The sequence below is a fragment of the Giraffa tippelskirchi genome, chromosome 14 (genome assembly GCF_054371585.1).
Source record: "Giraffa tippelskirchi isolate mGirTip1 chromosome 14, T2T-mGirTip1v1.2.pri, whole genome shotgun sequence".
Lineage (NCBI taxonomy): Eukaryota > Metazoa > Chordata > Mammalia > Artiodactyla > Giraffidae > Giraffa > Giraffa tippelskirchi.
Genome location: NC_137288.1, coordinates 46,712,888 through 46,723,430, shown reverse-complemented (window position 1 = coordinate 46,723,430; position 10,543 = coordinate 46,712,888).

Below are 10,543 nucleotides of genomic sequence, written 5' to 3'. Positions count from 1 at the left end.
ACAAAATAAAAAGTTAAAAAAAAAGAAAACACCCTATCTCCAAATACAGTCACATTCTGAGATACTGAAGGTTATGATTTCAATATGTAAATTGTGAGGGACAGCCTCCAGCCCATTTTTAGAAGGCTTCCCATGGGCCAGGAACTGTGCTGAGCACTTCACATAAGTCATGTCGTTTAATCCCTTAATAATCCTAAGATATAGGTACTATTACTAACCCCACAGTGTCACAGAGAAGTGGCACAGAGAAGTTCAGTAACTAACCTCAAGTTCACACAGGTAATAAGCATTGGAGTTGCATTCAAACCAGGCAGTTCAGCTTGAGTCTGTGCTTTTAGGCATTTTGATACCCTTGTAATTAACCTTGTAAGTTACAACATTACTATTATTTCCTCTATATTTAATTGATTCCTTAGGATAATATTTCAGGGTGAACGTGCATAAGTATTTTAAGCATTTAAAAATATATATATTTCATTTATTTATTGGCTGCTCCAATAAATATTAGTTGCAGCATGCAGGCTCTTTTAGCTGTGGCATGTGAATTCTTAGTTGCGGCATGAGGGATCTAGTTCCCTGACCAGGGATCTAACCTGGGCCCCTTGCATTAGAAGTGCAGACTCTTAGACACTGGGCTATCAGGGAGGTCCCTAGCACATTAGCACTTTAAACACAAAATTGCCTTCCGCAACACTTGTTGCATTTACATTTCCAACGGCAGTATATGAGAGCAGCTGCAAGATAACTCTTGGTGGTTGGGTCCAAATCACTGGTGCGGTATCGTGTGTCTGTGCACACTCACATCTGAGCCTTCATAAAACGGAAGAGAGGCGCGGACCTAGGAACAACGAGCTATGATCAGGCTCTGTGAAGTTTGTCTCTTAGACCTTCATTCTTAGTTTGTCCATCCTGTTGTGCAAAGAAGAATACAAAACAGTTACAAATGAAGTGGGCAGTTTGATGAACGATGCGCAAGATAAATTTTATCTTGGAAGTGAAAGGAGAAATCCCATATAAATGCTTTTTGGTGTATTTTTTCTCCTTAAGTTGGGTTTATTGAGATACACTTTACAGACAGTAAAATTCACCTGTTTTATTTATTTTTTAAATTTCTTTTTTTTTTAAATTGTGTTGGAGTATAGTTGATTAACGAAAAATGTTCTGACCATTTCAGGTGACACTCAGGTTCTTGATGTCTCGTTGCAGAAACAATACAGTGAGAGATAAAGTGATAGATGAGAAGTGGATTTATTTAGAGGGAAACACACTCCGCAGAGCGTCGGCCATCTCAGAAGGTGAGAGGCCAAGGCACTGGTTTTAGATATGGTTCTCTGAATTCTGATACACACAAGCAGTCATGTAACCACCGCCACAATCAAGACATAGGACCTTTCTATCAAAAGTTTCTTTGTGGGGGCTTCCTTGGCGGTCCGGATGTTAAGACACTGCGGTTCCAGGGCAGGGGACATGGGTTTGATCCCTGGTTGGGGAACTAAGGGTTCCATGCCCTTAGGGCTCTGTGGCACAGCCAAAAAAAAAGTTCCTTTGTGCTCTTCTGTCATCAAGCTCCACCCCCAACCCCTGGCAACTACTGATCTGTGCTCTGTCTCACGGATTTGCCTTTTCTGGGATGTTTCATAAGAGGATCTTATATTGTGTGGCCTTTGGAGTCTGGTTTCTTTCACTTCTCCTGGACTTCCCAAGTAGCTCTAGTGGTAAAGAACCTGCCTGCCAATGCAGGAGACACAGGAGACCCAGATTTGATTCCTGGGTCAGGAAGATCCCATGGAGGAGGAAATGACAACCCACTTCAGTATTCTTGCCTGGAGAATTCCATGGACAGGGGAGCCTGGTGGGCTACAGTCTATAGGGTCTCAAAGAGTCAGACATGACTGAGCATATTTTTTCACTTCACACAAAGCATCTGAGATTCACCGCCTTGCTGTGTGCCTCCTCTTACCACTGGGCAGTGTGGATGGAGTTGCATGACAGTAAGCCTGCATATACCACAGGTTATTTTATTTGATCCATCCACCGGCTGAGCAGATTCTTTCCAGCTTTTTACTATTGTGAATAAAAGCCGGTATAAACATTCCTGCACATGTTTTTGTGCGAACATGTTTTCATTAATCTTGGGTATATACCTAGAAGTAGAGTTGCTAAGTCATGTGGTAAGAGTATGCTTAATTTATAAGAAACTGCCAAACTCTTTTCTGAAGTGACTGTGTCATTTTGCATTTCCATCACCCATGTGTGAGAATTCCCGTTTCTTTGCTTTCTCATCAGCAGCTGACATGGGCAAATTTCCTTTCCTTTCTTTCTCTCCCTCCCCTACCCCTTTCTTTTTCATTTAGCCATTTGAATAGATATTTCTGGTTTGGAAACAAGTTCATCTGTACCATTATTTTTAGATTATACATCTAAGTGATAGCATATGATATTTGTCATTCTCTTTTTAACTTACTTCACTTAGTATGATAATCTCTAGGTCTGCTGCAAATGGCATTCTTTCTTTTTTATGTCTGAGTAATATTCCATTGTATATATGTACCACATATACTTTATCCAGTCCTCTGTTGATGGGCATTTCAGTTGCTTCCATGTACCTGGAAGCAGCTATTGTAAATAGTGCTGCGATGCATCTTTTCAAATTGCAGTTTTCTCTGTATATGACTAGGAGTGGGATTGCTGGATCATATGGTAGTTCTTATTTTTATTTCCTTAAAAGGAACCTCCATACTATTTTCCACACAGGCAGCACTAATTTACATTCCCACCAGCAGTGAATATCTTTCAAGGTATTCGTTTGTCATTCACATGTCTTCTTTGGTGAAGTATATGTTCAGATATTTTGCCCATTTTTAAATTAGGTTGTTTGTTTTCTTATTATTGAGTTGTGAGGGTTCTTTACACATTTTGGATACCAATCCTTTATCGGCTGTGTCTTTTTCTCTCAGTCTGTGACTTGTTTTTTAATTTTCTCAACTACATCTTTAGAAGAGAAGACGTTAAAACTTTGATAAAGTACAGTTTATGAACTTAAAAAAAAAACAGTTTGTGCTTTTGTGTCCTACCTAAAAAAGTTTGCCTAACCCAAGGCCATAAATATTTTCTCCTTTTCCTTTTAGAAATTTTATAGCTTTAGCTTTAGGGTTGTGGTCTGTTTAGAGTTAATTTTTGTATATGATACAAGGGATGGGTTGAAATTCTTTTTTTTTTTTTTTTTGGCTTATGAATATTCAGCTGTTTCAGCTCTATTTGTTGAAGCATGAGGGCGTCTTATGATTTCTGATACTTAATAAATCAATAAGGAATGTGAATTATTTCTGCTGGAGAGCAATGGGGATGAGACCTGGAGGCAGCTGCTGAAAGTCTCTAGTTCTGTGGAAGTCATGCTGAGCCTAGCATCCTTCCTCCTGCTCACCCTTCAGATGTGAAGTGAAGGATGCTGACAGGGAGGACTCCCACCTGGAGCACCTTTTAGGGGCTCAGTAAATGTGGCACCTGAGAGGCTTCCCTGGTGGTTCAGTGGTTAAGATTCTGAGCTCCCAATACAGGGGTGTGGGTTTGATCCCTGGTCAGGTAACTAAGAGCCCACATGCCATGCAGCATGGCTCCAAAATTAAAAAAAAAAGAAAAATAAGTTTAAAAGATTGAAAAACAACAAGAAAGATGACCTGAGATTGAGGGCATTCTGGAGGCCCGTGTGGGAGGTGAGGAAAGCCTGTTTGCAGCCACTCTCGGCACCCCATAGATGCATTTCTGTGCCCCCAGAATCACAGACGAATCTGCTCCTTCCTTGATCAGATGGAGATTCCAAGACTGAGAGAGGTCAAGGCACTTCTTCACAATCATGTGGCAAGTGAGTCCCACAGACCCTGATTCTGTGTTCTGCTGATTGAATATCTAGTTGCCTCCCAGATTGGCCACTGACAGGACTCTTAGCTTCTCAAAGTCACTGCGTCCAAGTCGGGATTCCTTCTTCTCCCTCCCACCCTTCACTTCCCCCCACTCCTTCTAGCTCTTTGGTTTTGTTTTAATTTTTGGCCACACCCCACGGCATGTGGGACCTCTGTTCCCTAGACAAGGATCAAACCTGCACCCCTGCATTGGAAAATGGAGTTTTAACAACCAGACTGCCAGGGAAGTCCCCAGCTGCTCTCCATCTCAAATCTTCTGTTAGTAATGCTTTACCAACCACCCAGTGAAGAGCTGGGAAAGATTGAAGGCAAAAGGAGAAGAGGGTGGAAGAGGATGAGATGGTTAGATAGAATCACGACTCACTGGACATGAAGTTGAGCAAACTTCAGGAGATAGTTTGCAGAAGGACAGGGAAGCCTGGTATGTTGCAGTTTACGGGGTCACAAAGAGTTGGACACAACTTAGCGACTGAATACCAACCAACCACCCAACTCCCCAAACAAGAAACTAGGAAGCCCCTAGATATGCCCTCCCTTTCCTCCCACACCAGCTCAGCACAAAGCTGAACTGCATCCTCCTTCCCAGCCCCTCTTAATGGTATGTCTTCCTTTTCACCCCCTCCCGGTACTACCTTGCTTCAGAAAGACATCATCTAGCATCTGGACATTGGACATGTCCTTCCAGGTGGCTCCCTTTCTCCCTAATCTTCCATTTATCACCTGTACCATTGCCAAGTGATCTTTCCAGCATGCAATCTTGATAACATCCCTTCTCAGCTTCAAACTCTTGTGGCTCTGTGTTGCCTCCTTGATAAAGATCAGACTCTCTAGCTTAGCAGGCTCAGAAAATAAAGCATCTGTCTGCAATGAAGAAGACCCTGGTTCAGTCCCTGGGTCTGGAAGACCCCCTGGAGAAAGGAATGGCTACCCACTCCAGTATTCTTGCCTGGAGAATTCCATGGACAGAGGTGCCTGGTGGGCTAGAGTCCACAGGGTTGCAAAGAGTCGGACACGACTGAGTGAGTAACACAGCAACAACTCCAGCTTGGCACTCAGTTCTGACACAGGCTTGGGCTACACACCCCATCGCCCCTTGTACTTTAGCAATAAAAGGCATTTACTGTACGTCTGCTTCTCCTCCCGTCTGACCACAATCGCACTGTAACAGCATGTTTACACACCTGTCTTCCTTACTACTAGGCTGCGACATGCTTGAGGGCAGGGCCTGTATTTTGCCTGTAGAAGCACATTGCCCAGGACCTGGCATGAGCTCACTGTGGTCCGGTCACTCACTCGATAAACATTTGTTTAATGTCCGTCATCACGTGTCAGATTTATAGCAATATTAGGATGTCCTGTTGTCCCTTTGCCTCTTAATAATTTTAAACTGAAGATCAGGAGGGCTGAGTTTTAGGATAGTCCTGAATCCTGACTACCTTGGAGTTATTTTCTGCAGTGAAGAACAGTTGTCAATGAAAATGCCATCAGTGAGAATAATCCTGTTTTGTGCTTAGTTGACCATTTTGCTGTCTGGAAAATATGATAAATCAAGTGACAAGGCTTTGGGGATCTTTCAGGCTGCTTCGGGAGGAGGATGAAGAGCTAGCGATGAAAGATAAGTCTGTTCCAAACAGAATTCATTATTTTGCCACTATCTCTCCACCCCATAGGCTTACCACGGCAGCTCAGTGGCAAAGAATCCACCTGCAATGCAGGAGATGTAGGTTTGATCCTTGAGTCAGAAAGATCCCCTGGAGAAGGAATAGGCGATCTACTCCAGTATTCTTGCCTGAAAAATCCCATGAATAGAGGAGCCTGGCGGTCTACAGTCCATAGGATCACACAGAGTCAGACACGACTGAAGTGACTTATCGCACATGCATGCACAAGTCTTTGTTGCAGTGCTCGGTCTTCTCTAGTTGTGGCAGTCGGGCCCAGTATGTGGTACACTAGCTTAGCTGCTCCTTGGCATGTGGGATCTTAGTTCCTGGACTGGGGATTGAACCTTTGTGCTCTGCATTGGGAGGTGGATTCTCAACCACTGGACCATCAGGGAAGACTCTTTGTCTTCTTTTTCTGGGTAGATGCTCCCACACAGCACAGTTAGTGGTAAAGCTGCCCCCTCCCTCCCCCATTCATTTATTTGCTACAAGGCTGGTATCTGGTTTTCCTCATGTCTCCCACCCAGTATAGGGACTTTGCAGACAGAAGCCATCCCTGGGGGCTGGGCCAAGTGTAAAGTCTTAGCCCACTCCCTTGCTTGCCATCAATGCCCTGACTTCTTTCCTGAACACCTCCTTGGATTGTTTCCTTCCTCTTCCTTCCTTCTTTAGAATAACCTCTCTCGGACTTCCCAGGTGGCGCAGTGGGTAAGAATCTGCCTGCCAGTGCAGAGGCTGCTGCTGCTGCTGCTAAGTAGCTTCAGTCGTGTCCGACTCTGTGCGACCCCATGGACTGTAGCCTACCAGGCTCCTCCGTCCATGGGATTTTCCAGGCAAGAGTACTGGAGTGGGGTGCCATTGCCTTCTCCGCCAGTGCAGAGGACATGGGTTCAATCCCTGGTCTGGGAAGATTCCACACGCTGTGGAGCAACTAAGCCTGTGTCTGACAACTACTGACATCTACGTGCTCTATAGGGTCCGCGACAAAGAGTAGCCCCTGCTCTCCCAAACGAGAGAAAGCCCTCGAGCACCAATGGAGGCCCAGCATAGCCATAAATAAATGAAATGTCTTTTTAAGAAAGAATACCCTCTCTCTCCTTTAACTAGGAATTCCCCTGTATAAAATCCCGATGTGCTCTGAAGTCTGGCCTTCCGGAAACAGACCACTGAAACTTCCACAGACAAACCTCCCCGCCATGTCCAGTGCTCAGGTTTCCGTGTGGAGAATGGCACCTCTTTTTTTTTTCCCCCAACAGTTTCATGTCTTCCTCAAAAATGAACAACCAGTCATTTGAGGAGAGAGAAAGACTGAGTAGGTGGGAAATCTGGGGCAAAAAGAGGCTAATTTGAGGACCTGGAGAAAAAGAAATCCTGAGGAGACAGGAACGGGAGTCTCTCAGAGGAACCCAGGGGTCGGAGATTTCAGCAGATCGCTGGTGACCTTCGCTTCCCTCCTGATCCTGTTCACCCCCAGCCCATCTCTCAGGACAGGGTCAGCGCCACCCCCTTCCCCTTTGCCACTACCTTCCACATCCTGCCTGTCACCCGTCTGTCACCAGTCTGTCTTATTCTTCAAAATGTCTCTAAGGGACTTCCCTGGTGGTTCAGTGGTTGAGACTCTGGTCTGCCACTGCAGGAGGGTGTGGGTTGGATCCTCAGTCTGGGAAGTAAGATCCCATATGCGGAAGGCCAGAAAAAAAGGGGGAAGGCAGAGAGAACATGGGGCCACCCACAGTGCTGGAATCATTAACCTCTGCCTCACCTGTTGAAAAAAAAAAAAAAGTCTCTAAGATCAGCCGTTTCTTTTCCACCCCATCTCATTGCATCACTGAGGCTGATCTTGCTCCTCTGCATTGGTTCTGCCTCTAGTCACCATCAGTCCTTCAAATACACCCCTCTAATGGTGCCCCATCCTGGGTTAAAGAAATGTCAGCCCCCGACAATGAGGGACAGGGGAGAGGGGGCAGGGATGTGTTTCCTTCCCACTCTGCACACTGGCTTCTTACTCCCCCTGAAAGAAACCCTTCATTGCAGCTTCCAAAGGGTTCCCGTCGCATGCAGCCACCCTCTCCACTACCTGAGATGGTCCTTTCTCCTGTCCTTATGCCTGCATCTTACCTACCATTCATGAACCATACTCTCCAGCACATCCTCTGATCTCCTGCTTTGCTTGCACATGGAACATGCCTGCCCCGGCTGTGGACTGTGACCGTCCTGTTACTGGTTAGAGCTAGATCACTTTCAACCAAAAGCCTTTGCAAAATTCACAGAGCCTTGTGATCTGTAACATCAATTGTAAAGACCCAAATGGAGCGAACTTAAGGCAGATTTTTAACGGCAGGGATGGTAGTTTAGTGTCAGATTGTTTCAAGTGATCCCACAGTTGTTGTTAGTTTTGTCCTCCCCATCTGTCTGCAGCTGCCGGAGGGGCGTCAGGTCTCCCACAGAGTGTGACTTGGGGCCTAGGGGACCGCTCACTAAACACACCTTAATTGATTTGTTGATTTCTTCATTCTGCCTTCAACAAACATTTATTTACTGCCTGCAGAGAACTCCCAAGTAGACTCTTACTTCTCTGCCCAAACTGCACTGAAATGCTGCTAAAGCTCTCCAGTGCCTGCCTGAAAGGGAACTTGGGCAAACAGAAGCAGCTGGATGGAGAGCAGGTCTGGCTGCCTCCAGCTCCCCTCGAGCTGCTCCCGGCTGCAAGGGCTGGGACGTGTGGTACGGAAAGTGCACTTGCCACGTGCTGTTTGCTCAGCAATAACCCTTCTGAAGCACATGTCTGTTGGTGAGAACTCGGCCTGAAAAAGTCAACAGACAGCTTCTGGCTGCTTCCCCAGGAGCGTCGGGCTACTGATGCCCATAACGCACATCTGGGACTTCCTGTCCTCCGTTTAGCAATTGCAAAGGGAATCCTGGCTCAGCCTCCCCTTCTCATGGGCCTGTGGTTGGGGTTTCCTTGAGGGAGGCGGCTTGGGAACCTGTTTCTAGAAGTGGCTCCTCCAACTGCTACCCCTCCCCACCTGGCTGAAGCTCCCTGGATGCTCAAGCCAGAAGCCACATTTGAGTTGATATGTGGACAGTGGATGCTGAGGGCCAGAGGGTGGTACTGAGGCAAAGGAAGGGTCGTGGGAGAATTTACTGGCAAAAGTGCTCAGTTGTGTCTGACTCTTTGTGACCCCATGGACTGTAGCTTCCCCAGGCTCCTCTGTCCATGGGATTTCCCAGGCAAAAATACTGGAGTGGGTTACCATTTCCTCCTTCAGGGGATCTTCCTGATCCAGGGATCGAATCCATGTCTCCTGCATTGGCAGGCAGATTCTTTACCATTGAGCCACCGAGGAAGCCCTGGCAACAGAAATGTACACATATCTTCTGTTCACATTGAAAGACCTAGTCAATGATTACATATTTTTATTATTTACCTGGTAAAAATTCCCTTAAAAAAAAAAAGAGAGAGAGAGGGACAGGAGGTTTGATGCTTCCCCTGAATTTAAGGCTCTGTCCAGCGCTTTTGTGGCAGTCTTTGTCCCTCTGAAATCTCTGGCTTCTGGGCTGGGCTCCGAGCAGGGAAATCAGTGGGGAGGGCTGAGGCCTGCCGACCTTGGCCTGGAAGAGGGTCCGCTTGGAGAAAAAAGTTCGGAGCCAGAGGCTGTCTTCGGCCCAGCGAGGTGATTCTCCCAGCCTGCAGATGACAAAGGTTGCATTTACACCTGGCCAGGAGGTTTAATCATCTACCATTTCCAAACACAGCAGGCTAACAACCGGCTGGCCTGAAAATCATAAATTAAAAAAAAATCACCAACAAGAGGCAGTGTAAGAGGAAGGAGGGAAGAAGTGGGTCAGTGTCTTTGCTCGTGAGGGCCCTGGCCAGGGGGACTTTGAATAGGTGGCTGTAGAGGGGGGCCGTGGTGGGGCCCTGGGTGAGGGTCTTGGGTAGGCAGCTTTAGTAGGAGGCCTGTGGAGGGGGGCCATGGATGGGGGCTACTGGGGGTTGTGGGTAGCCCCTTGGTGAACAGTTGGGGTGGTGTCCCTTGGAATGCCCAGGGCGAGAGGCTGAACGGTGTTCTGCAGGTGAGCAGACTCAGCCCAGTGGTCACGGGCCCCATGAGAAAATGGCCACCTGCCCCACGGGCTGTCTTTCTCACGTGGCTCTGAGCAAAGACGTCTCTGCCATAAAGATCTTCCTTCAGGGGCTTGCGGAGAGGGCTGTGCCCTGTTGCCGGCTCTTCTGTGCCATCACCTTCCGGTTAGAGGTGGTCCAGCTAGGCACCACGCAGCCTGTCTTAGGGTTGCCTGCTCCCCGCCTCATGCCAGGCAATCTGGGTTCAAGTCTCAACTCCAACATTCACTTGTGGTCTTGAGCAGGTAACTTCAGCTCCCTAAGCCTCAGTTTCCCCACCTATAAAATGTGAATGGTATCTGTCCCTGCCTCATAGTTGCCAGGGAGAAATGAGATCACATGGGGTTGCTACTCCTTGGAAAAATGGAAGATTTGTTTGGGGCATGAATGGTCAACTTAGGTGTAGAGTGATAGTGGCTGTGCTCAAGGTGTGTGAACCAAAATGATGCTGAATTTCCAGGTGGAAGAAACTAGAGGGCACTTGTACTCAGGGAATGGTGTTTATATATTAATTTTTCATGCATTGCTTTGAACCACTGAGAAAGAGCTATAGAGCCTCACTGATGAATAGGAGCTTCATAATAAAATTTTTATGGCAGAGGAATGAACCATCTTTTCAGTGATTAGCAATAAATATTATTGAATGTCTGCTATATACATGACATGCTGGGCAGTGCAGGGGACGTGGCAGAATTGATCCAGGCCCTCCTCCCTCAATAAATTTACCATCTTGATAGGGGACAAGACATACATGTAAATAGATAGCCAACAACTCAAGATAACATATGTCAAATGCCAGAAGAGTTGTATCGTAGACAAACGAACTTGTGTCTTAT